At 43.7% G+C, this 22,585-nt stretch overlaps 1 pseudogene; it reads left to right on the top strand.

Annotated features, from left to right (window-relative positions):
* Nucleotides 1-367: 367 nt before the first annotated feature.
* LOC128575618 (SNARE-associated protein Snapin-like) lies at nucleotides 368-1,114 on the top strand (annotated as a pseudogene).
* The last annotated feature ends 21,471 nt before the right edge of the window (nucleotides 1,115-22,585 follow it).

Below are 22,585 nucleotides of genomic sequence, written 5' to 3' on the forward strand. Positions count from 1 at the left end.
GGCCAAGGCAGGTGGATTGCCTGAGCTCAGGAGTTTGAGACCAGCCTGAACCAGAGCAAGACCCTGTCTCTAAAAATAGCATGGTGTGGTGGTCCCAGCTACTTGAGAGGCGGAGGCAAGAGCATCGCTTGAGCCCAGGAATCTGAGGTTGCTGTGATCTATGACAACATAGCACTCTACCAAGGGCAACGAAGTGAAACTCTGTCAAAAAAAAAGAAAAAAAAGCTAGTTTGAGGTCAAAAAGACTGAATTTCAAAAGATTTTAAAGGCAACACAGGTTATATGGGTGTAAACTTTAACGTTTTTAAAGTTTAGTTTTTTCAGGCCAGTTGCTGAAAAGGTAGTTAAAAAAACAACAAAAGGCGTGATGGCTTGGGCCGGTTCCGCCGCTGTGTCCGGAGCAGGGACTCTGGTGACGGGACCAATGGGCCGAGACCTCTTCGCCGAAGGACTCCTGGAGTTCCTGCGACTGGCTGTGCAGCAGCTCACTCTCACGTTCACGCTGTCAGAGAGAGCCAGTTTGAGCTCCAGGAACAAATTGACAACCTAGCCACAGCAGCCTGTTTGCCCTGAGAACAAGAGACGAGCCGTCACCTTAGCTGCATCTTACTTCCATTCCCAGAACTGTGCCGTATCAATGAGAATCAAACAGTGGCCCTGGATCTCGACCCCTATGTTAAAAAGCTTCTTAATGCCCCGCGAAGTGTTGTCCTGGTTAACAACATTCTACAGAATGCTCAGGAATGCTGAGATGGCTAAACTACAGTGTTGACAAGGAAACAGCCTGCAGAAGGGCAATGCTGGATGCTGTTTACCCTCCTGGTTCCCCAAGTAAATAACAGAAAACGAGTCCACAACCTCAGAATAGCACAAGAACTGTTCCCCAGCTGACCTGCTTCAACACACATGCAAAACTTCTAGGAGGCAATCCCTATGGACCTTGCACAACATTAAAAAGATAGCCCTGTGGTTTGTTTGAAGCACTGGGTCTTACCCACTTATGTAGGAGCCCCAGGGCCCTATGTGCAGCTGGACAGAGGTTCTCAAAGGACTTAAATTATGGCTTTTCCTTCCATGAATGAGCTGAGACCTTTACATTTCATATAAGCTACTTATTAGAAGCCTACCTTCTTTTTTTTTTTTTTTTGGCCGAGGCTAGGTTTGAACCCGCCACCTCTGGCATATGGGACCGGTGCCCTACTCCTTGAGCCACAGGCGCCGCCCAGAAGCCTACCTTCTTTAAGCCTGGTTAAACACAAACATTCTTTGTTACATGCTTGGTTACATGGGCCTGGGCAGCCAGCAGTTCTCTACCTGTGACTTGTCATTTGCCTTTGTGCACACGGAGGATTGGGAGGGGAGGGAAGGCAAAGTCAAGGTGGACCTTTGTCCAACCTTTTAAATTTTGCACTGGCTTTATTTTTCTTTGCAGTTTTTGGCCAGAGCCTGGTTTGAACCCACCACCTCCGGTATATGGGGCCCCTGAGTTACAGGCATCACTCCCCTGAGTTACAGGCATCACCCTGCACTGGCTTTAATACACTAAGTACCACTTAATTCATTAAATACTTCAGTAATCTTCTAATTTATTCTAAAAAAAAAAAAAACAACAACAACAAAAAACCTTTGTAGTGTGTTTTTGTTTTGTTTTGTTTTGTTTTGTTTGAGACAGAGTCTTATTTTGTTGCCCTCAGTAGAGAGCCATGGCATCATGGCTCACAGCAATGTCAAACTCTTGGGCTCAAGTAATCCTCCTGCCTCAGTCTCCCAAATAGCTGGGACTAGAGGTGCCCATTACCCTGCTGAGCTGTCTTCACAGATGGGATCTGGCTCTTATTCAGGTTGATCTTGAACCCCTGATCTGAAGTAATCCACCACCTCAGCTTCCCAGAGTTTTAGGAGCCACCACACTCAGCTGTAGTGTGACTTTTGAATTAAAGGGAAAGTAGTCATATAATTTCGCCAAGAGTGAATTGATATTTTTTAAAAAATTGTTTTATAACAAAATTTTGTGAATTATTATAAAACAGGATTACAGTTTACTATAAATTTAGTCATTAACTTAGCCAAACTAATAGAAGATTTTTAGCTAACTATAAGATTTTAAGGTGGTGCCTGTGGCTCAGTGAGTAAGGTGCTGGCCCCATATACTGAGGGTGGTGGGTTCAAACCGGCCCTGGCCAAACTGCAACAAAAAAATAGCCTGGCATTGTGGTGGGCACCTATAGTCCCAGCTACTCAGGAGGCGGAGGCAAGAGAATTGCCTAAGTCCAAGAGCCAGAGGAACTCTACCAAGGGTGATAAAGTGAGACTCTGTCTCTAAGAAAAAAACCCCAAAATCTTATTCTTTGATGGAGAAAAGACATTGTTTCATAAACAATCATAGATAACTGAAGTATTACATCTTACAAATCAGACACATTATGATTATCTTTCTAACTTAATATGACTTTAAGGTGTTACATTATTGAAAACTGTTTAGAAACCACAACATAGGCACTGTCTCTGATGTCTTTTCTTGTCCTCATAAGTCTCACAAATGGTATCAAAAATGACTGCAAAGGACAAGACTTATTTGTGTCCTTAATTAATTTACCTAGAATAAATACAGAAAATAGATGACAGGAGGATTCCATTTCTTCCAAAATAGCCAATGGGCATAGCTAGAGCAGGCAAGAGGGGGCCAGGGGGCCCAGACTGTCCCTATAGCTACTGTGCCCAAGGAACTGAGAACACATTCTTATGTTTTATTACAACAATTTCTCTAGATTTCAGAATTTAGAGATCCCAAATTAAGAACATAAGTTTACTGTTAAATTCAGCAAAATTTAGAAATATGGAGAAATGGCAGTTTTATGGTCTTAAAACATGTGAATTTAAATATTTTTTTGAAAACTACCAGCTATAGAATAGTAATTATAAAGAAGCAAATTAGGGGCAGTGGCTAACTTTTATTAAGTAAATGGAGAGTAGGAGACAAAGAGAAACACAAATTTTCAAAAAGTGAAGAAGACTTGAACATAGGGTGCCCCTGACCATTTTTCACTGTGGTGGCAAAAGCTATTAAGGTCCTGAAGGATGTTTAAGTGAAATGTATTGTTTTTAGACTATTGAGAGTCATTATTAAGTTGTTATCGAGGCCTAGCCATGATACAGAAGAAAATGTGGTGCTTAGGCTGGATGTGCATGAGGGAGTTTAGGTTGTAGAAAAGGTAGGGTGAGGACAAGGGCTCTCAGGGCAGGCCAGAAGAAACAAGGTGTCTTTAATCTTAGAGAAAGTGAGGGGATGGGGCAAAGGGCTCAATCAAGAGGAATTTCTGGCTTAGAAATGAGAGTTGGTGTGTAAGGGAGTGAATGAATGTTTTCTGAAAAGCTTTGGAACGGTTTGATTATTCTGATGACTATACTGGTGGGATGATATTTCCTTTCTTTCTTTCTTTCTTTCTTTCTTTCTTTCTTTCTTTCTTTCTTTCTTTCTTTCTTTCTTTCTTTCTTTCTTTCTTTCTTTCTTTCTTTCTTCTTTCTCTTTGAGACAGAGTCTCACTATGTGACCCTTGGTAGAGTGTCAAGGCATCACAGCTCACAGCAATCTCAAACTCTTGGGCTTAAGTGATTCTTTTGCCTCAGCCTCCCTAGTAGCTGGAACTACAGGCATCCGCCACAACACCTGGCTATTTTTTTGTTGCATTTGTCATTGTTGTTTAGCAAGCCTGGGCCAGGCTCGAACCCACCAGCCCCAGTGTTATGTGGCCGGCACCCTAACCACTGAGCTATTGGCTCCAAGCCTGATGGGATAATTTTTAAGTAGAGTGTCTGTTAGGTGAGAGAAGGTGGCTCCCTTCTTCTTGGGGTAGCTTAAGTGTAGATGATGTGTTTTAAATTTAATCAGGAGCTGAATTGGCAATGTATGTGGGGGAAACTGGCAAACTCAGCATCATTGAGATAAAGGTGATGAGGATTAGTTTGGCAAAGATTTTTTTTTTTTTTTGTAGAGTCAGCGTCTCACTTTATTGCCCTTGGTAGAGCACCATGGTTTCACACAGCTCACAACAACCTCCAACTCTTGGGCTTAGGCTATTCTCTTGCCTCAGCCTCCTGAGTAGCTGGGACTATGGGCACCTGCCACAACACCTGGCTATTTTTTTGTTGCAGTTTGGCTGGGGCTGGGTTTGAACGCACCATCCATGGTATATGGGGCTGACACTCTACCCACTGAGCCACAGGTGCCACCTGGTTTGGCAAAAATTTTATTTATCATGTAAAAAGGGTTGAAAGAGGGAAGGGAGTTCAGGGAGTAGAAGTCCATTTGGGTCCCCAGAGGCTTAGCTAAAATGCCAAAATTGGGAATCCACAGATAGAAGAAATTAGCCAAGCTGACAAAAGATAGGAGTGGGCAGGGGTGGGTGGTGCCTATGGCTCAAGGAGTAGGGCACCAGCCCCATATACCAGAGGTGGCTGGTTCAAACCCAGCTCCGGCCAAAAACTGCAAAGAAGAAGAAAGAAGAAGGAAGAAGAAGGAGGAGGAAGAAGAAGGAGAAGAAGAAGAAGGAGAAGAAGAAGAAGAAGGAGAAGGAGAAGGAGAAGGAGAAGGAGAAGAAGAAGAAAGAAGAAAGAAGAAAGAAGAAGAAGGAGGCAGGAATAAGGTGCTAATAACTCTTTTCTGTTCTGGAGTTAAGTGCCAAGTAGAAGAGCTCAAAGTGATGTTGGGGTAGGTAACATGGGTCTTGATTAATTGAGCTTCTTTGGATAAAGCCCCATAGCCCAGATTCCCAAGATAATTTAAGAGAGAGACAGTATTCAAGTACAGAAGATAGAAGTAATGAAGGAGGACTACAGAAGAGTAAGTCATCTTGGGTAGCACCTGTAGCTCAGTAGGTAGGGCGCCAACCACATACAAGGCTGGCGGGTTCAAACCTGGCCTGGGCCAGCTAAAACAACAATAACAACTGCAACAACAGCAACAACAAAAGCTGGCATTGTGGCGGGCATCTGTACTCCAAGCTACTTGGAAGGCTGAGGCAAGAGAATTGCTTGAGCTCAAGACTTTGGGGTTTCTGTGAGTTGTGACACCACAGTACTCTACCCAGGATGACAGTTTGAGACTCTATCTGAAGAAAAAAAAAGAAAGAATAAGTCATCAATATATTGAATAACAGATGATGATCATGGCTCAATTTTTTTGATATCTGAGGCTAAGTCTTGGCCAAAAAGGTGTGGGCTGTATGAATTCCTGGGGGAGGACTGATCAGGTTAGTTTATTTGGTGTCTGGGTCACTCAAGGTAAAGACAAATAAGTCTTAGCAGTTGAGGTGGAAAGGGATAGTGAAAAAGGGATAGTGAAAAACTGTAAAGTGTGTGGTGGAAGCATAGGCAAAAGGCCTATATGCCTCTGGCCAAAAAAGCTGTTTAGAGGGAGCAGTGAAAAGACTTTGTGCAGGCATACTTATGAGAAACTGAGGCAGAATCCCATATGGCCAGGTTGTTTGCAGGCATAACCCCCCCACTGACTTAAGGTCCACATGGGAGCAGAAATGTGCAAACGAGTTTGTATATGTCTTAAGAATTTCCAGACTATGCCTTGCTTAATGATTAAAGTAACTGCCTCCAAATGATGAGTCCAGTAAGGCAGGTATTCAATCTATCTTTTCCTCCCAGAGCCTCAGGCTTTGTCAGATAAGAGCAAACAAGCAATGGCTAACAACATGTTCTCCATTAAGTCATGTATTTTTAGGAGGATTAAGTTAGATAAAGTAGTTATCAGTTAATCCAGTTAAACCTTAGCCCATAAGGATAGCTTTTGATAATGTTAGTAAAATGATTATCAGTTAATCTGGTTTATCTGTGGGCCTATAAGTACCAGGCAGAAAGAGGCCTGGGGCCAAGGTTTAAGTCGTGTGTTTATTGATTAAGTTATGTGTCTATATAAGCTGGGAAGAAATAAAGAAGTTTGCTGCTCGCCATCATAGAGCTTGTAGCCACTCTTTGTTCCATACTATTTCAACTGCAGGTCTATACTCTGCGTCACTGATCATGCATAAGGGACTTCATGCAACATTTTGGTGCAGCGAACAGGGTGGACTTCGCAAAGACAGCATGGCTGGCTTCTCCAAGATTGCTCCCTCAGCTTGTCTGGTGGATGCTTAAGGCTTTGGACTTTGAAACCAGGTGGTTCTGGTCACACTGTAAGTACAAGAGATGCATGGCAATAGCAAAGAGTTAAGAAATTATGGGAAACTCTCAATCTCTAGAAGAACACTATGTTGCTTTACTAAAAACTATGTTGAATTCCACACACATTACTGTTAAGTATAGGATCTTAAGAGAGTTGTTTCAAGTAGTGACCAAACACTGTTATTGGTTTACACCAGAGAAAAAGAATTATCTTAATATTAAGGTGTGGAGGAATGTTGGAAAGGCACTTACGCGCATACACCAGAGAGGAGAATTTATAAGTAGAGATGTTTGGAGTGCTTATCATTTGGTAATGGTCACTTTAGAGCCTTTCCAGTCAGGATCAGAGATAGAGGAATTAACTCCCCCTCCTCCACCACCTTCTCCTCCTCAGGAGGAAAAGGGATGTCCAAAACAGCCAGTATATGATGCATCTATGAATAGTACTAATCCTGAATCTCAGATGGAACAAAAGGAGGGTGTTAACAATAAACATAGCATTTTCAAAAGCCTATAAACCTTGGAAGTGATTCTAATCATACTATTACTATTCATTCTGACAGTGAAGAAATGAGTGAATTAAAAAGAATGTTAACTGAAGGATTAAAAAACATGGAAAAAAGGATGTTGCAGGCTATAGAAAAGAGAGGCTCACAGAGTGATAATACAGCCCCTTGGCCTCTTAGACCCCCTGACACAGTTTCTAAACAACCTTTGAAGTGGCAAGATTGGCCTTTAACACCTACAGCCTCTGCTGCAATTTCTAAACAATCTTTGAAGTGGCAAGACCTATGGCCCCTCCTGGTTTGTATCTGGTATTGCCAAATCCTCCAGATCCTAGATTTATAACTAGAGATCATTTCCCGGTGGACACTTAACATTTAATATTGTTCATGATGTGCCTGTGTCCACCTCTGCCTTACCCTCCAAATCAGTGGAAAGTGCATCCCAAGATGCCATGGCATTTCCTATCCTAAAAGAAATAGAAGGAGACGGACGTATTCATCTACCTCATATTCAAATAGAACTAAAAAATTTTAAGAATCCTAAAAGGAGCAGTTCATGCTTACGGCCCCAACTCTCCATATGTTGTAGGGGTGCTAATTTCTTATTGTGGAGACCATTTGCTCATTCCCATAGATTGGGAAACCTTAGCCCATATGACTTTAAGTCTGGGACAGTTTATTCAGTTCTAATCATGATGGATAGAGGAAGCCAAAATACAGGAGTAACAGGGCTGAACCCTCCTTCATTTGCTTTTGAACAATTAACTGGAATAGGTGAATATGAAGGAGTACAACCTCAAGTACATTATAATAAAGACTTGTTGATTCAAATAAAGGATGTCTGCATTAAGGCATGGCAACATCTTGATGAGAAAGGGGAGATTAAACAATTCTTTACCAAAATAATGCAAGGCAATAATGAGCCTTTTTTGGAGTTTATTTCTTGGTTACAAACGGCAATTGAGTGCTCTGTCCCAGGCAAAGAGGCTCATAAAATGCTTCTCTTACAAGTGGCTTTTGAAAATGCTAATGTTGATTGCAAGCAGGCATTACCAGGACTTAAAAATCAAAAGAATGTTACTATTGAACAGTATATTTGTGCCTGTTGTGAGGTTGGATCTGGCACCTTTCAAGCAAACTTACATGCTACACCACTATTCTCAGCCTACAAGCTGGCAATAGTAAAGGTAAATGTTTCAATTGTGGAAAAACTGGTCATACCAGGAAGGAATGTAGAAAACGGAAAGAGAAAACTGAAAATAAACCGTCCGGTTTTTGCTGCCACTGTGGAAAAGGCAGGCATTGGACAAATGAATGCTGGTATTAAAGATAAAGATGGCAACATTCTCCCACCTCTTAAGGGCCAAGAGAATAATGACTCTAGTAACAACCAGGGAAACTCCAATGTGGGCTCAGCTTGGGGCTCTCAGACAAAAAACACAAGCTCCCTCTGCCAACAGTTCCGTGTGAGCCATGGACAAGCCCATGCTCAGATGAATCAGGAATAAATTTAGATAATAAAATACATGTACAAGATCATTTTCATGCCACCCAAGGCAGTGCAGCTTTAGACCTCCCAATTCAGTCTAAAGTTAATCTTAATGTTGGAGACACCCCTAAAAAAGTGCCTACAGGCATTTATGGCCCCATTCCACCAGGAACAGTAGGTTTAATAATAGGAAGAAGTCATTTCACCATGGAAGGACTAAATGTCCACCTTGGGATCATTGATGAAGATTATAAAGATGAAATATTTTTTTTAATAAATAATGAGCTTTTATTCTTCTCAACAACAGAGACTTCAGCCTGAAGTCAATGGAAATTGGGTCACCCCACTGTGCACGGCACAAGCTGTGGCAGCACCTGGAGTCTTTCCTCAGATTCCCTTGGACCTGTCCCCCAACAGGAGGCATTTCAAAAGAATCATAAACTCATTATGACCAGCAGGGAGGAGGATAGTGAATAAGCTTTCCCACCTGCAGTCAGTGCTGTCCCTAGCTAGCACCCGGAAAGAGACAACTCACCCTCCCGGGGGTCAAATTTTCATTAAAGGTGGTGGGATTCACAGCTGGGCCACCACATGTCCTCCTCTCTGGGTGTCTCTATCATGTGACACTCTTCATCTGCATCTCCCTCTGTTCTTTGGCCAGTGTTTGGTTTCTGAGGAGAGAATGCTGAACAAGTCCTTGTCACTCCGAGTCGGAACTCTCATTTGACTCGGGAGACTTATGCTTCCATTTCTTCTTCTTTCTCTTTTCTTTCTTCCTTTTCTTATACTTTTCTTTCTTCTTCTTTTTCTTGTGTTTCTCTTTACAGTCTGAGGAACTGGAGCTGCTCTCATCTTCATCCGAGGTGGAATCCTCTAGTAACTTTTAACTGCTGTATCCTTACATCCTTTTCATGCCTTTTCTTGTCTCATATGATGTCATACATAGGATCTTCATGTGCTACTCTGAACTGTTCTAACTTTTGGTTGCCTTTGGTAAAGAAAGAGCATTCTTTGTCACCCGTTTGGTGACCATACCATTTGCAACCCCAACACTGCATAACTTTGATTTCTTTCCCCAGTGGCATTCAAAGTCCTTTAGTTGGCACATGAGCCAGAAATTCCCTGGCATGTTCATTGCCCGGTAAAAGATGAAATCTTAATTATGGCATCATCCACCAAAAATATTCAGTTGTCTGCTGGACATCATGTGGCTCAGATATTAATTTTACCTTATCATAAAGGCAAGGCCACCCCAGTTACTCAAGAAGGCTTTGGAAGGTTTTGGAAGCACAGGAAAACAGTTTTTTTTTGGCATACTTTCTTGAATGACTCCCATCCTCAATGTAATGTTTCTTTTAGAGATAATATTTTTAAAAAAAGAGAGAGAGATAATATTTAAATTAAGGGTTTGGTTGATACAGGGGCTGACGTGTCCATAATTGCCTCTTACATGTGGCCTGAGGGCTGGCCTAAAGTTAAAGTAAAAGCAACATTTGTCAGACTAGGGACAATGTCTGATATTGAACAAAGCACTGTTACTTTAAATTGTAAAGGACCTAATGGACAAGCAGCTAGCATATGCCCCTATATTGCTCCCATTACTGTTACCTTATGGGGGAGAGATTTGCTAAAACAATGGGGAGCTATGCTTACTATTCCTACCATTTAGAAGGCTGCTAAAAATATGTTTAACATGGGCTATAATCTGACTCAGCCCTGCCCTTCTAAAGAGCCTGAAGTAATTCAAATTAGTCATGATAAGACAGGCCTCAGACTTCCCACTTTACCAGAGGATTTTTCCTAGGGGTCAGTGTCCAACAGCACTTTGCCCTCTCTTTGCAATGTAAAACCAATAAACTGGTTTGGGTGGAGCAGTGGCTCCTTCCTCTAGAAAAGTTAGAAGCACTTCATACAACCCACAACTAGCACATGGAATGCCCCATATTTGTAATCAAAAAGAAATCAGGCAAATGGAGAATGTTAACAGATTTAAGAAAAATTAATGCTGTCATACAACCAATGGGATATTTACAACCTGGAATCCCTAATCCAACTTTAATTCCAAAACATTACCCCATGATTATTATTGATTTAAAAATCTTTTCCAGAGGCTATATATATACATTATATGGATGACATTTATTGGCTCGTATTAATTCTGAAAAATTGCAAGAATTATATCAATTGGCTTGTCATAAGTTTAAAGAATATGGTCTTCAAATTGCAGAAGATAAAATTCAAACTCAAGACCCATGGGAATACTTAGGATATCAAATTACAGCTCAAAATATTGTTCCTCAAAAAGTTCAAATTAGGAGAGATTCTCTAAAAACTTTAAATAATTTCCAAAAATTATTAGGAGATATTAATTGGGTGAGACCTAGTTTAGGTATACCAACTTATTTGCTTAGCCACCTCTTTGCAACTTTAGAAGGAGATTCTGATCTCTGTAGGCCTAGAAAATTAACCCCTGAGGCCGAAAAGGAGTTGCATGGGATAGAAGGACATATTCAAGATGCTCAGTTACATTGAATATCAGAATTTAATCATTTTCAATTGTTTGTATTTCCATCTTTACACTCTCCTACAGGATTATTAACACAAGCAACAGCTTTTATAGGGTGGTGTTTTTACCTAACAAAGCTTCTAAAAGAATGGAAAGTTATGTACAAAAAATAGTCCTTGTTATATTAAAATGGAGACAAAGATTAAGGCAATTATTTGGCATAGATCCAGAAAAAATTATTGTTCCTCTTACTAACAGTCAGCTTTCTGATTTGATGATGCTCAACACCAACTGGCAAATAGATTTGTCAGATTATATAGGAATCATTGATAATCACTTTCCTCCAGATAAGAGAATTCAATTTCTTTTTTTTTCATTAGTCATCTGGATTTAATTAAATGCACAATATTCCTATATCAGCAACTTACAGGTCCCCATCATTGGAAATTAATTATAAAAGCAATTATCAAAAATTTTTGAGTAGGTATCACCCTCTCTGCTGTTTACAACCATGACTTAGAGGCACTTGGTTACCTTTTAGGACTGGAAAGAATAATGGTACCAGGGCCCTCCCAGTAAGACTGGAGACCACAAGTCAAAGTCGGTATGAAAATGCTGTCTGCTAAGAATTCGAATCAGTGAACTAGTTAAGATATACCATTTAAAAAATATTCAGACTTTGAAGTGCTAGGCTGCAAAACATACAAAGGCTAAAAACACAAGAAGTTTACAAAATTTTGCAAACCCAGTGAGTTGAAGTAAGAAATAAAGCAAAACTATTTTATTTGCAGGAGAGGTTAAAGACTATCAGTGGATTTTAAAATAATAAGGCTCAACAGTGAAATTCTACTAAATACTTGGCTACATACATTTCTGCCTCTTTAAGGACTTATAGTATGGAACTTGTAACACTTTTCTGTGCCCCCCACACACACACACTCAGACACACACTACGTGACATACTACTACACACTGCCTGCTACACGTGACCTTTCAGACATAGTGAAACAAAATGTTCAATACATACAAAGATCTAACATGATTTTTTTTGTGTTAATGTTAAAAGCATAATGACTGGAAAGCATATAAATTTTCAGGTGAAAATGGGACAATAAAGAGTTTTTAAATGGGCAGCACCTGTGGCTCAAGGAGTAGGGCGCTGGTCCCATATGCCAGAGGTGGTGGGTTCAAACCCAGCCCCAGCCAAAAAAAAAACCCACAAAAAAAAGGGCGGCGCCTGTGGCTCAGTCGGTAAGGTGCCGGCCCCATATACCGAGGGTGGCGGGTTCAAACCTGGCCCCGGCTGAACTGCAAACCAAAAAATAGCTGGGCATTGTGGTGGGCGCCTGTAGTCTCAGCTACTCGGGAGGCTGAGGCAAGAGAATTGCTTAAGCCCAGGAGTTGGAGGTTGCTGTGAGCTGTGTGATGCCACAGCACTCTACCGAGGGTGATGAAACAAGACTCTGTCTCTACAAAAAAAAAAAAAAGAGTTTTTAAAAAGCTAGCAGTTGGCCTTTACTAATGAAGTAACATTAAATAATTTAATCATCTTGTCAATCGACTCAATCACAGCTGTCTTAAGTCAACTGGAAATTAAAAAGCATTTCAAATCCTGAAGAGGTTCTCATCCCAGCCTGGTATCTTGCTGTCCAGGCTCTCCATGGAACAGGTGTTCTCCCCAACTACCAAATTCCAGATCACTCTTGGAAAGCATTTAAGCTAATATTAATGGAAAAGACAGAGACAAGACTAAAAAGACTGGAGCTTAGAGAAGGTATTCTGAAGATGGTAATGTTTGTGTAAACATCTGTAGAACTTCCTCATATCACAGCTTTGAGGTACCAGCTGCTTACTTACATAGGGAACCTCCTGAGTTTCATTATGAGGCAGTTTCACTGTATCAAAAATAGAGGCCTGACAGAAATCTTTGTTACTTGTTTCTGGAGAGGTTGTAAACGTGGAATGTTTTGTTGTGGAACACTCTGGTGAAGTGGGCTTTGTAGGGAGGCAGGTTTCTTTTGGTTGCTTCACAGAAGCGAGGGTGGTCTGCAGGTTTCAAATCAGGGTCATTCTCTCCTGGGCCATCCATCACGTGTCCGTTGGCCACATCTAGCAGGTCACGCAGCCGGCAGCAGCGGCGGTGCCTGTGCTGGTAGCAGACGGTAGTCGGAGCCGAAGGAGCACAGGAGTGCGTACACCTCCTGGCAGGACCTCTTGGCGTATATCTGGTAAATCGCCTTGGTCCGCTCCCGCAGGCTGCTGTTCTCATAGCGGGGGTGTTTGGTCAAGGTCCTTCCCGTGCATAGCTTGACCCCGGCCAGCAACTGCATGCTCCCAGCAAACACAGCCCTTCTTGGAGTGTTAGAATCAATCCAGTCCATCAGCTCCACTGTATCTGGGTCATAGAATTCTCTCAGATCGGAGAGCTCATCCATCATTCCCGGCCAGAACTCATCCATCATTCCCAGCACAGATAGAGCAGTATTAGTATCGGTACTGAATATCGCATTATAATACCCTCCGTGGGCTGTACAGATGCACTGACTTCAGCAGTAACCGCCAGGTGTCCGGGCTGCACAGGCCGGATGACGGGAAGGCACACATGTGACGTCCACAAGTACTTTATCCTCATGGTGCTCAAAGCCAAGAATCCGAACAGAGACAGAGTTTCATTTTGCTCACAGCAACCTCCAGTTCTTGGGCTTAGGCAATTCTCTTGCCTCAGCCTCCCAAGTATCTTGGAGGCGTCCACCACAACACCCGGCTATTTTTTGTTGTTGTTGTTGCAGTTTGGCTGGGACCGGGTTCAAATCCGCCATTCTTGGTATATGGGCTGGCACCCTACTCACTAAGCCAGTGTTGCTCCCCCACCAAAAAAAAATTAGATTTTTTTTTGTAAATTGGATAGTATCATTTGAAAAGGACCCAAGGTGCTTGTCAATTTGGGATATATTTCCTAGGTTAAAGGGGAGATGGACTCTGATAATGGCTTCAGCTCCTACTACTTCAAATAATGATAAAATGACTTCTGAAAGCTGTCCCCAAGAGCAGGTGTGTGGAGAAGAAAGCAGTTGGGTGGAAAGAGAGGAGAGGAGTCAGGTGGAGAGGTTAGGGGTATAGAAACTGGAGACCAATAGAAGCAGAAGGTTCAGGAGGGGTGAGGTATAAGGTGGGGGACAGCCTGGTCAGTGGGTCAAAATCCAAGTCACATGAGGAAAGTTCAGATGGCAGCTGTTTGGTTAAAAGGAGAATTTGATTTTGAAAGGTGGTACATGTCTGGCAGAGGGAAGGATAACCCCAAAGGAAGAAAGAAGCTTGAAGATAGGGGAAAAGAAAGCTTGAAGACAGGGGACCCCTGACCACTACCATGGCAATTTATGAAATTTTGAAGACCACTGAGAATATTGAAAAATATCATTCTCAGGCTATTGGTTTCCATTATCTATTGCATGTTTTGGCCAGGCAGCAAGGTAAGGAGAAAGAGGAATGGGATGGAGGTTCACCAGTGGGCAGGCAGGTATCCCTGTGTCACCCATGGAGCTGGATGGACAAAGTCTGGAGATTCCCAACCCTGTCCCTCAGGTGTCCCCAAGGGAAGATGTTGGGGAGATTGAGACACTGATCCCAGATCCCCAAGGGAAATCCTGACCTATCGCTGGGAGTTTTGAGGCCAAATGAATGGAGGAGCAAATGAACAGAGCAGGACAAGCTCCTCCCTCCAACTAAGTCCTAAGGAAGTAGTGTGCGGCTGTGGCCAGAAAGAGGGCCGTGGCAAGAGTCTGGGGTGGTCCCTGGACTGTTCTCAATACCTCTTTTCTTGGCCCATGCATAATAAAGATGAGAGATTCTGGCATAGAACGGAGATAAATGTCCACAAAAAAGGAGAGGAGGCCTGTCTAGGGACAAGGAAAGACTTCAATAGAGGGGGAAAAAGAGAATGGAAACCAGTAGTCAGCTCAACTTCCATACAAAAGGCTCTTATTAGCCTTATCAGTATAACTGGAATGGGGAAGTGAGCCAGAGTAATGCTGGGGGCTCTTCTCTAGTGCAGTCCAGATTACGGGTGTACCCTTAGTACCAGCCAGGATAGGGGTAGGGTGCTTCCAGGAACTCTGGCATTGAAGCACTCCAGGAATCTGGAGAGGTTGCTGATTTTCTCAGATGGCTGCACTCCTGTCAGGGTTATGAGATTTCCTTTTCCACAAGTACTGTAAGCAGGAGGCCTGTGAATCTGCCCTTCATGTTGTTGCAGGAAGATGAAGCCCAATGGAGAGAATGAACACTCAAACATGGTGTTTAAAAGAGGAAGGGTTTTATTTCAGCCAGCAAAGCAATGGCACAGAAGAATTCAAAGTGGCTGCCCCCTAGACTGGCTCAGTCTTCTTTTTATTCCCAGTCAAAAAGTTCCAGCCCATGGGTACCTTTCTCATTGGTCAGGTTTTTTTTTTTTTTTTTCGGTTTTTTTTTGGCCGGGGCTGGGTTTGAACCCGCCACCTCCGGCATATGGGACTGGCGCCCTACTCCTTGAGCCACAGGTGCCGCCCTCATTGGTCAGTTTGAATCAAGCTGGAGAAGTTGGTTCCAACTCTTACAGAACCACAGGGTTTTACAGAAGCAGACCTAGTTTCTAAGTCCCAGGAAGTTGTTCTCTTAGACGTTACTTTTTCCAGGTATCCTCTCTCAAAGCAATGCACTTGCCTCAGCCTCCCAAGTAGCTGGGACAATAGGAGCACACCACCAAGCCCAGCTGAGCTTTTCATTATTTTGTTCTAGTGATAGGGGTCTTGCTATGTTATTCAGACTGGTCTGGAACTCCTGGGCTCAAGCAATCTACCCACCATGGTCTCCCAAAGTGCTGGGATTACAGGCATGAGCCTCAGGGCCTGGCCAGAAATCTGTATTTTAATAAATTCTCCCAGTAAATTTTTTTAATTAATTAATTATTATTTTTGTTTTTTTGGCTGAGGCTGGGTTTGAATCTGCCACCTCTGGCATATGGGGCCGGCGCCCTTCTCCACTGACCCACAGGCGCCGCCCTTTTTTTTTCTTTTAGAGACAGTCTCACTTTGTCACCCTTGGTAGAGTCCCATAGTATCACTGCTCACAGCAACCTCAAACTCTTGGGCTCAAGCAACAATTCTCTTGCCTCAGTCTCCCAAGTAGCTGGGCCTACAGATGCCCACCACAACGCCCAATGATTAATTAATTTTTTAAAGGGTAGTTAAGTGAAGCAGTGGGAATGGAGAAGGAACAAAGAAAATTGTAACTTGTTTGTACAATAAGCTGTAAAGACCCGCCCCTCCAGGTAATTCTTACAAATGCTAAAGCTGATGCAAAGATGCACTATTTAGGGGCAGTGATTTTAAGACATAGATTGGTTATACCATCTTCATTTTGAGGATTTTTTTTTTGAGACAGTGTCTCATTATGTTGCCGTGGGTAGAGTATCCTTTGTCACAGCTCACAGCAACCTCAAACTCTTGGACTTAAGTGATTCTCTTGCCTCAGCCTTCCACGTAGCTGGGACTACAGGTGCCCACCACAATGCCCAGCTATTTTTTTGTTGTTGTTGTAGTTGTCATTGTTATTTAGCAGGTCTGGGATGGATTCGAACCCTCCGGCTCTGGTGTATGTGGCTGGTGCCCTAGCCAATGAGCTACACATGCCAAGCCCATGTTGAGGATTGTTAAAAGCAAATACAGAGTCAAAAATGTATAGATTATAATTTATTTTAAGATTGTATGTCAACTATGAATTTTATTTTCTCCTCCTTCCTGAATTTTAATTTTTTTAAAGATTTCTTGAGAGGCCAGCCATAGTGGCTTATGCCTACAAACCTAGCACTGTGGAAGGCCAAGGCGGATGGATCCCTTGAGCTCAGAAGTTCCATATCAGCCTAAGGCAGAAGGAGACCTCTGTTTCTAAAAATCTAAAAATAGCTGGGCTTTGTGGCAGTGTCTATAGTACCACCTACTTGAGAGGCTGAGGCAAGAAGATCACTTGAGCCTAAAAGTTTGAGGTTGCTGTGAGCTATGATGCTCTGGCACTCTACTGAAGGGGACAAAGTGAGACTCTGTTTCAGAAAAAAAAAGTTATCTTGGTAAACGATTATTGCTAATTACCTCTGTTGTGGGAAGACTAGGCCCAATGGAGAGAAGGAGCACCCAAACACCGTATTTTTATTTTTATTTTTTTAGAGACAGAGTCTCACTTTATTGCCCTCCGTAGAGTGCTGGGACGTCACACAACTCACAGCAACCTCCAACTCCTGGGCTTAGGTGATTCTCTTGCCTCAGCCTCCCAACTAGCTAGGACCACAGGTGCCCACCGCAATGCCCAGCTATTTTTTTGTTGCAGTTTGGCTTGGGCCAGGTTTGAACCCGCCACTCTCAGAATACGGGGCCAGCAACCTGCCAACAGAGCCACAGGTGCCACTGAAACACTGTGGTTTTTTTTTGAGACAGAGGCTCACTATGTCACACTGGGTAGAGTGCTGTGGCATCACAGCTCACAGCAACCTCAAACTCTTGGGCTTAAGTGATTCTCTTGCCTCAGCCTCCCAAGTATCAGGAACTACAGGCACCCGCCATAACCCCTGGCTATTTTTTTGTTGTTGCAGTTGTCATTGTTTGTTTGTTTGTTTGTTTGTTTTGAGACAGAGCCTCAAGCTGTCACCCTGGGTAGAGTGCTGTGGCATCATAGCTCACAGCAACCTCAAACTCCTGAGCTGAAGCGATTCTCTTGCCTCCACCTCCCAAGTAGCTGGGACTACAGGTGCCCGCCACAACGCCCAGCTATATTTTTGGTTGCAGCCGTCATTGTTGTTTGGCCGGCCCAGGCTGGATTCGAACCCACCAGCTCTCTGTATGTGGCTGGCACCTTAGCTGCTTGAGCCACAGGCGCTGAGCCGTCATTGTTGTTTTTATCTGGCACCAGGATGGATTCAAACCCACCAGCTTCAGTGTATGTGGCCAGCGCCCTGCCCACTGAGCTACGGATGCCACCCCAAACACCATATTTAAGATGAAAAAGGCTTTTATTCAGCAGGTGGAGTAAACAGCATAGAAGAATTAAAAATGGCCACGCTCCTCGACTGACTTGGTCTTTCCCTTTTTATCTCTAGTCAAACAGTTCCAACCCACGGGTACCTTTCTCATTGGTCAGTTTGAATCAAGCAGAAGAAGCAATTGCAGCCCCCACAGAACTACAAGATTTCATAGAAATGGAAATTTCCAAGTGCCAGGAAGTTAAGTCTATAAATTCCTAAGAGCTAAGTCGCCATGGAGAGGACCCCGCAGGTGTATCTTTGGGGTCTCCTTGAGAAGACCTCTGTTCTCCTGGAACTCACTCTTTCCAGGTATCTTCTCTCACCTCAATATTGTGACAATCCAAGATCTTAAAGTAAGTTACCAATTTTAGAAGACATTATTAAATTGCAATTAAGGAATATAATATAACTTCTGCCGGTAGTGAGAATCTGACAGAGAAATATAACACCTTAAAACGTTACCCAGTTAATGTAGGCAGGGTAACTCCACAGGTTCACATAATTTTCAGTTTTACCTGAGATTTGCAAGAATTAAAAAAAAAAAATTATAGCCGGGCATTGTGGCAGGTGCCTGTAGTCCCAGCTGCTTAGAAGACTGAGGCAAGAGAATCGCCTAAGCCCCAGAAGTTGGAGGTTGATGTGAGGTGTGTGACGCTACGGCACTCTACAGAGGGCGATAAGATGAGACTCCATCTCTACAAAAAAAAAAAAAAAAAAAATTAGGCCTGAGTAGTGACTCACGCCTCTAATCCTAGCACTCTCGGAAGCAAAGATGGGCAGATCGCTGGAGTTCACGAGTTCAAGAACAGCCTGAGCAAAAGCGAGACCCGATCTCTACTAAAAATAGAAAAATTAGCCAGGCATTGTGGCGGGCTGATGTAACCCTGGCTACTCAGGAGGCTGAGGAAAGGATATCATTTGAGACCAAGGTTTGAGGTTGCTGTGAGCTACAATGACACCGGGGCATTCTATGCAGGGTGATCCTTTTGCCTCAACCTCCCCAGTAACTGAGACTACAGGCACCTACCACGACCTCCCGACTAAGTTTGGGTTTTTTTGCATTTGTTTGCTTGTTTTTCTGTTTCTAGTAGAGACCAGGTTTTGCTCTTGCGCTCAGGCTGATCCTGGACTCCTGAACTCAAGCAATTTACCCGCTTTGCCCTCCCAGAGTTCTAGTATTAGGGGTGTGAGCCAACATTACCGGCCAAAAATGTGAGCTGTTTTCTTTCTTTCTTTTTTTAATTTAATTAATTAATTTTCAATGATTAGCTAATTTTTCTATTTTTAGTAGGGAGGAGGCAGGAGAATGGGAGGTCACCCAGGGGAAATCTGCATAATTGAGCAGCTGATTGAATCTCAGACTTCGTATGGGTTTAAGACCTCAAGAGCAAAACCATTTGAGGTCAAACCTAGAATCCATAACTGAGTCATTGTGATTTCCAGCAAATACTTAACCTGAGTCTCAGTTTCCACTTTCACTTAACAATGATAAAATTTACCTCACAGATCTGCAGCAGAAGAACTGGGCTAATTAATGTAAACTGCTTTCTCACCTGGTGCGACACAGACCTTGAAGGCGGGTGGGCTTGGGGCGGGGCTGGTAAATAAAATCTGTCAGGAGGTCAAAATTTCCCAGGTGGCTCCTGGAAGGTATCTGCGCTCCACCTCAAAGGGCGTGGCCGGTGGAAAGCCCAACCCTCCTGTGGGTATAAATTGCCTTGCCCGGGGCTTATTTGGCGCAGAATTCTACGTCGACCTCTGGTGGGCTGATCTCAGGCTGGCGCTGTCCCTTGCCCGCTCTGTGCATTTATGGGGACTGGTAAGTAGGTCCTTCAAAACAGTCCATTTATTGAGGGAACGTTAATATTCAGCTGCCCAGGACATGCCTTTTACCAGACAGATGCGAGCTAGCAGAGACTCTGGAGGAACTGGCTGTTAAAGCTGATGTGATCCCAGCGAATCCCTTGAGCACAAACTCTAGCTTGCTCAAGTCCTCAAACCACACAGGGTCTGGGCTACTGCGAGCATCCGTGGATGGATACTGGGAACTCTGGGCTGATGAGAGAGGGGCCCAGGTGGATTCAGTTACAAGTGTCAGAGATCAGGAAAAGGCAAGTGTAGCCCTCAGTTGGGACCAATTTGGGGGGTGGGGTGGTGGGAGCCACTTTGTTCCTCTCAGTAGCGTGCCTCAGCATCATAGCTCACAGCAACCTCAAACTCTTGGGCGCAAGGGATTCTCTTGCCTGAGCGCCTGGAGTAGCTGGGACTATATAGGAACCTGCTACAAGGCTCAACTACGTTTTTAGAGATGGGTTCTCACTCTGGCACAGGCTGATGTCTAACTCCTGAGCTCAGGCAGTGCATCTGCCTTCGCCTCTTAGAGTGGTAGGATTACAGGCCTGAGCCACTGCATCTGGCCCAGGACTCATTATTTTAATGACCTCCTTTGCCAGTGATGGGATCCATCTGAGGGCCTGAAACTGTAGGGACCGAAAATAGATAAAGGGCAGGTAGCGTGGGAATCAGCCCTTCACTGGGTTCCTGATTTCTGAGTTTCTGCTCTGTGTGTGCAGGGCTTTCTGAATGGAGTCAATTCTAGAATCAGGGCAGCCACTTGAGAGGCAATTCCAAGCTGCTAGGCAGGAGATGATGGTGGGCTGGACCAGGATGGGGTCGGATCAGCAGAGATGGAGAAGGGTATGTTGAATTTTGTTTGTTCTTTCTTTTCTTTCTTTCTTTCTTTTTTTTTTTTTTTGAGACAGTCTCACTATGTCACCCTTGGTAGAGTGTCGTGGCATCACAGCTCACAGCAACCTCCAACTCTTGGGCTTAAGCAATTATCTTGCCTCAGCCTGGGACTACAGGCCATAATACCCAGCTACTTTTTTGTTGTCATTGTAGTCATTGTCAATGACTACTTTAGTTGTCATTGTTGTTTAGCAGGCCTGGACTGGTTTAAACCTGCCAGCCCCACTGTATGTTGCAGCACCCTAACCACTAAGCTACCGGTGCTGAGCCGGTATGTTGAATTTTGATTTGAGCTGGCATGGATCCCTGACCTTCTAACTTTTTTGCAGGATACCAAAATGAAGATTTAATTCAGTCACTGGGCAACAGCAAAGAGATGGACTCCAGTCTCCTCCAGAGACTTGAGGAAACTGACAAGTTTTTCCAGGGCCTCTCTGAGCCACATAAGAAACAGGCAAAAGACCCAGATGCACGAGAGCTGACAGCCCAAGATGAGCACAGTCCACATGAGTCAACACAAAGCCAGGTGGTCCCTCCTTTGAGGCCTACAATGATGACTTCTGCATCTTCTGACTTGCCTGGGAGTGTCCTCACCCAGGACTCAACAACACTCCCCATTAAAGTAATTGATTCAGAAAAGCAGAAGCCCCACATCCACACATACGAGGACTCTGGGAAGTTTTATGGAAGGTCTTACCACCTCTGAGTCCACAAGCAAAATCGCACAGGTGTGTGAGGACCCAGGATTGGGGGAGATGAAGCGGGTCAAGTGGTTACACATCTGTACCTTTACAAAGCTCTGGATCAGTTAAGAATGTTGTCACTGCCATTAAGACTGAGACCACGAAAGATCCTAGAAAAGGCTGGCATATGTTAAAGAGTGGATAAACCAGTACTTTGTAGTCCCCAGCCGGAGCCCATTGGGTTGCAACCCTTTGTGGTGTTAACTGTGCTCAGATGATGGGAATAAGAGGAGGAATTTGTTTGGCCCTTTGCAGATGTTCTTGACCCTACCTACCCCTACTGAGGCTGTCACTTCATGGACATCCTCTGGGGCCCTACAGACCCCAGACTCCACATTCCCTCACCCTCCGTTTTTCCTCACTGACTTTCCTGCCAACATCTGCTTCTCATCCCATTTTTTTCCCTCTCTTCCCTTCCTTCACAGTTTTCCTGTTGTCCCTCCAGCTCATGGGTCCCTCATTCTCTTTCAGCCACACCTTCTTGTCTCCTCTGGCTTTCCCTTTCCCATTCCAGGTTAAACCTTTCTCTTGTTCACTCTCATTGTTACCTGCCCCAACCCACCCTGAAGTATGACAGTTTCTGCCTCTCTCTTCCAGGGGAGAAGCCATATGCATGTGACATGACAGGATGCACATGGAGGTTCCCCCGCTCAGATGAGCTCAACAGACACAAGAGAAAGCACAGTGGGGAGCGGCCCTACAGGTGCATGAAATGCAGCAAGAATTTTGCTTGGTCTGATCATCTAAGGCAACATGAGAAGAGGCACAGATAATTTTCTCCCTACTGGGCTTTTGTTTTCTGGAGCCCTGCACCATGCCAGCACATAGTAGGTTCTTAAAATTAAGTTTTCTAAAACATACAAAGAAAACAGGTATATATTTTCACTTAAAAAGTGGATAATATACCTGCCTAGAATCAGAAGCATTCTTCATTAACTCTCCTCTCCTAGGGGTAACTGCTGTTATCAGCGTGCGATGAATCCTTTTAGATCTTGCTGTGTGCACTTATCTCTATATGTACCTGTAACAATGTATACATGTAGATGCTTGAAATTTATGTAGTTCAGATGTGTAGAGAATGTGAATGTTTGGGCTGGGCACGGTGGCTGACACCTAGAATCCTAGCACTCTGGGAAGCTGAGGCAGGTGGATTGCTTGCACGCACGAGTTCAAGGTCAGCCTGAGCAAAAGCGAGACCCTGTCTCTGCTAAAAATAGAAAAACTGAGGCAAGAGTATCACTTGAGCCCAAGTTGGAGGTTGCTGTGAGCTATGATGACTCCATGGCACTTTACCCAGGGTGACAGCTTGAGATTCTGTCTCAAGAAAAAAAATTTTTTCCCTTGGAAAAAGCGTTTATTTTTCTACTTCTGTAA

This window comes from Nycticebus coucang, chromosome 22, assembly GCF_027406575.1.
Source record: "Nycticebus coucang isolate mNycCou1 chromosome 22, mNycCou1.pri, whole genome shotgun sequence".
NCBI classification, from domain to species: domain Eukaryota; kingdom Metazoa; phylum Chordata; class Mammalia; order Primates; family Lorisidae; genus Nycticebus; species Nycticebus coucang.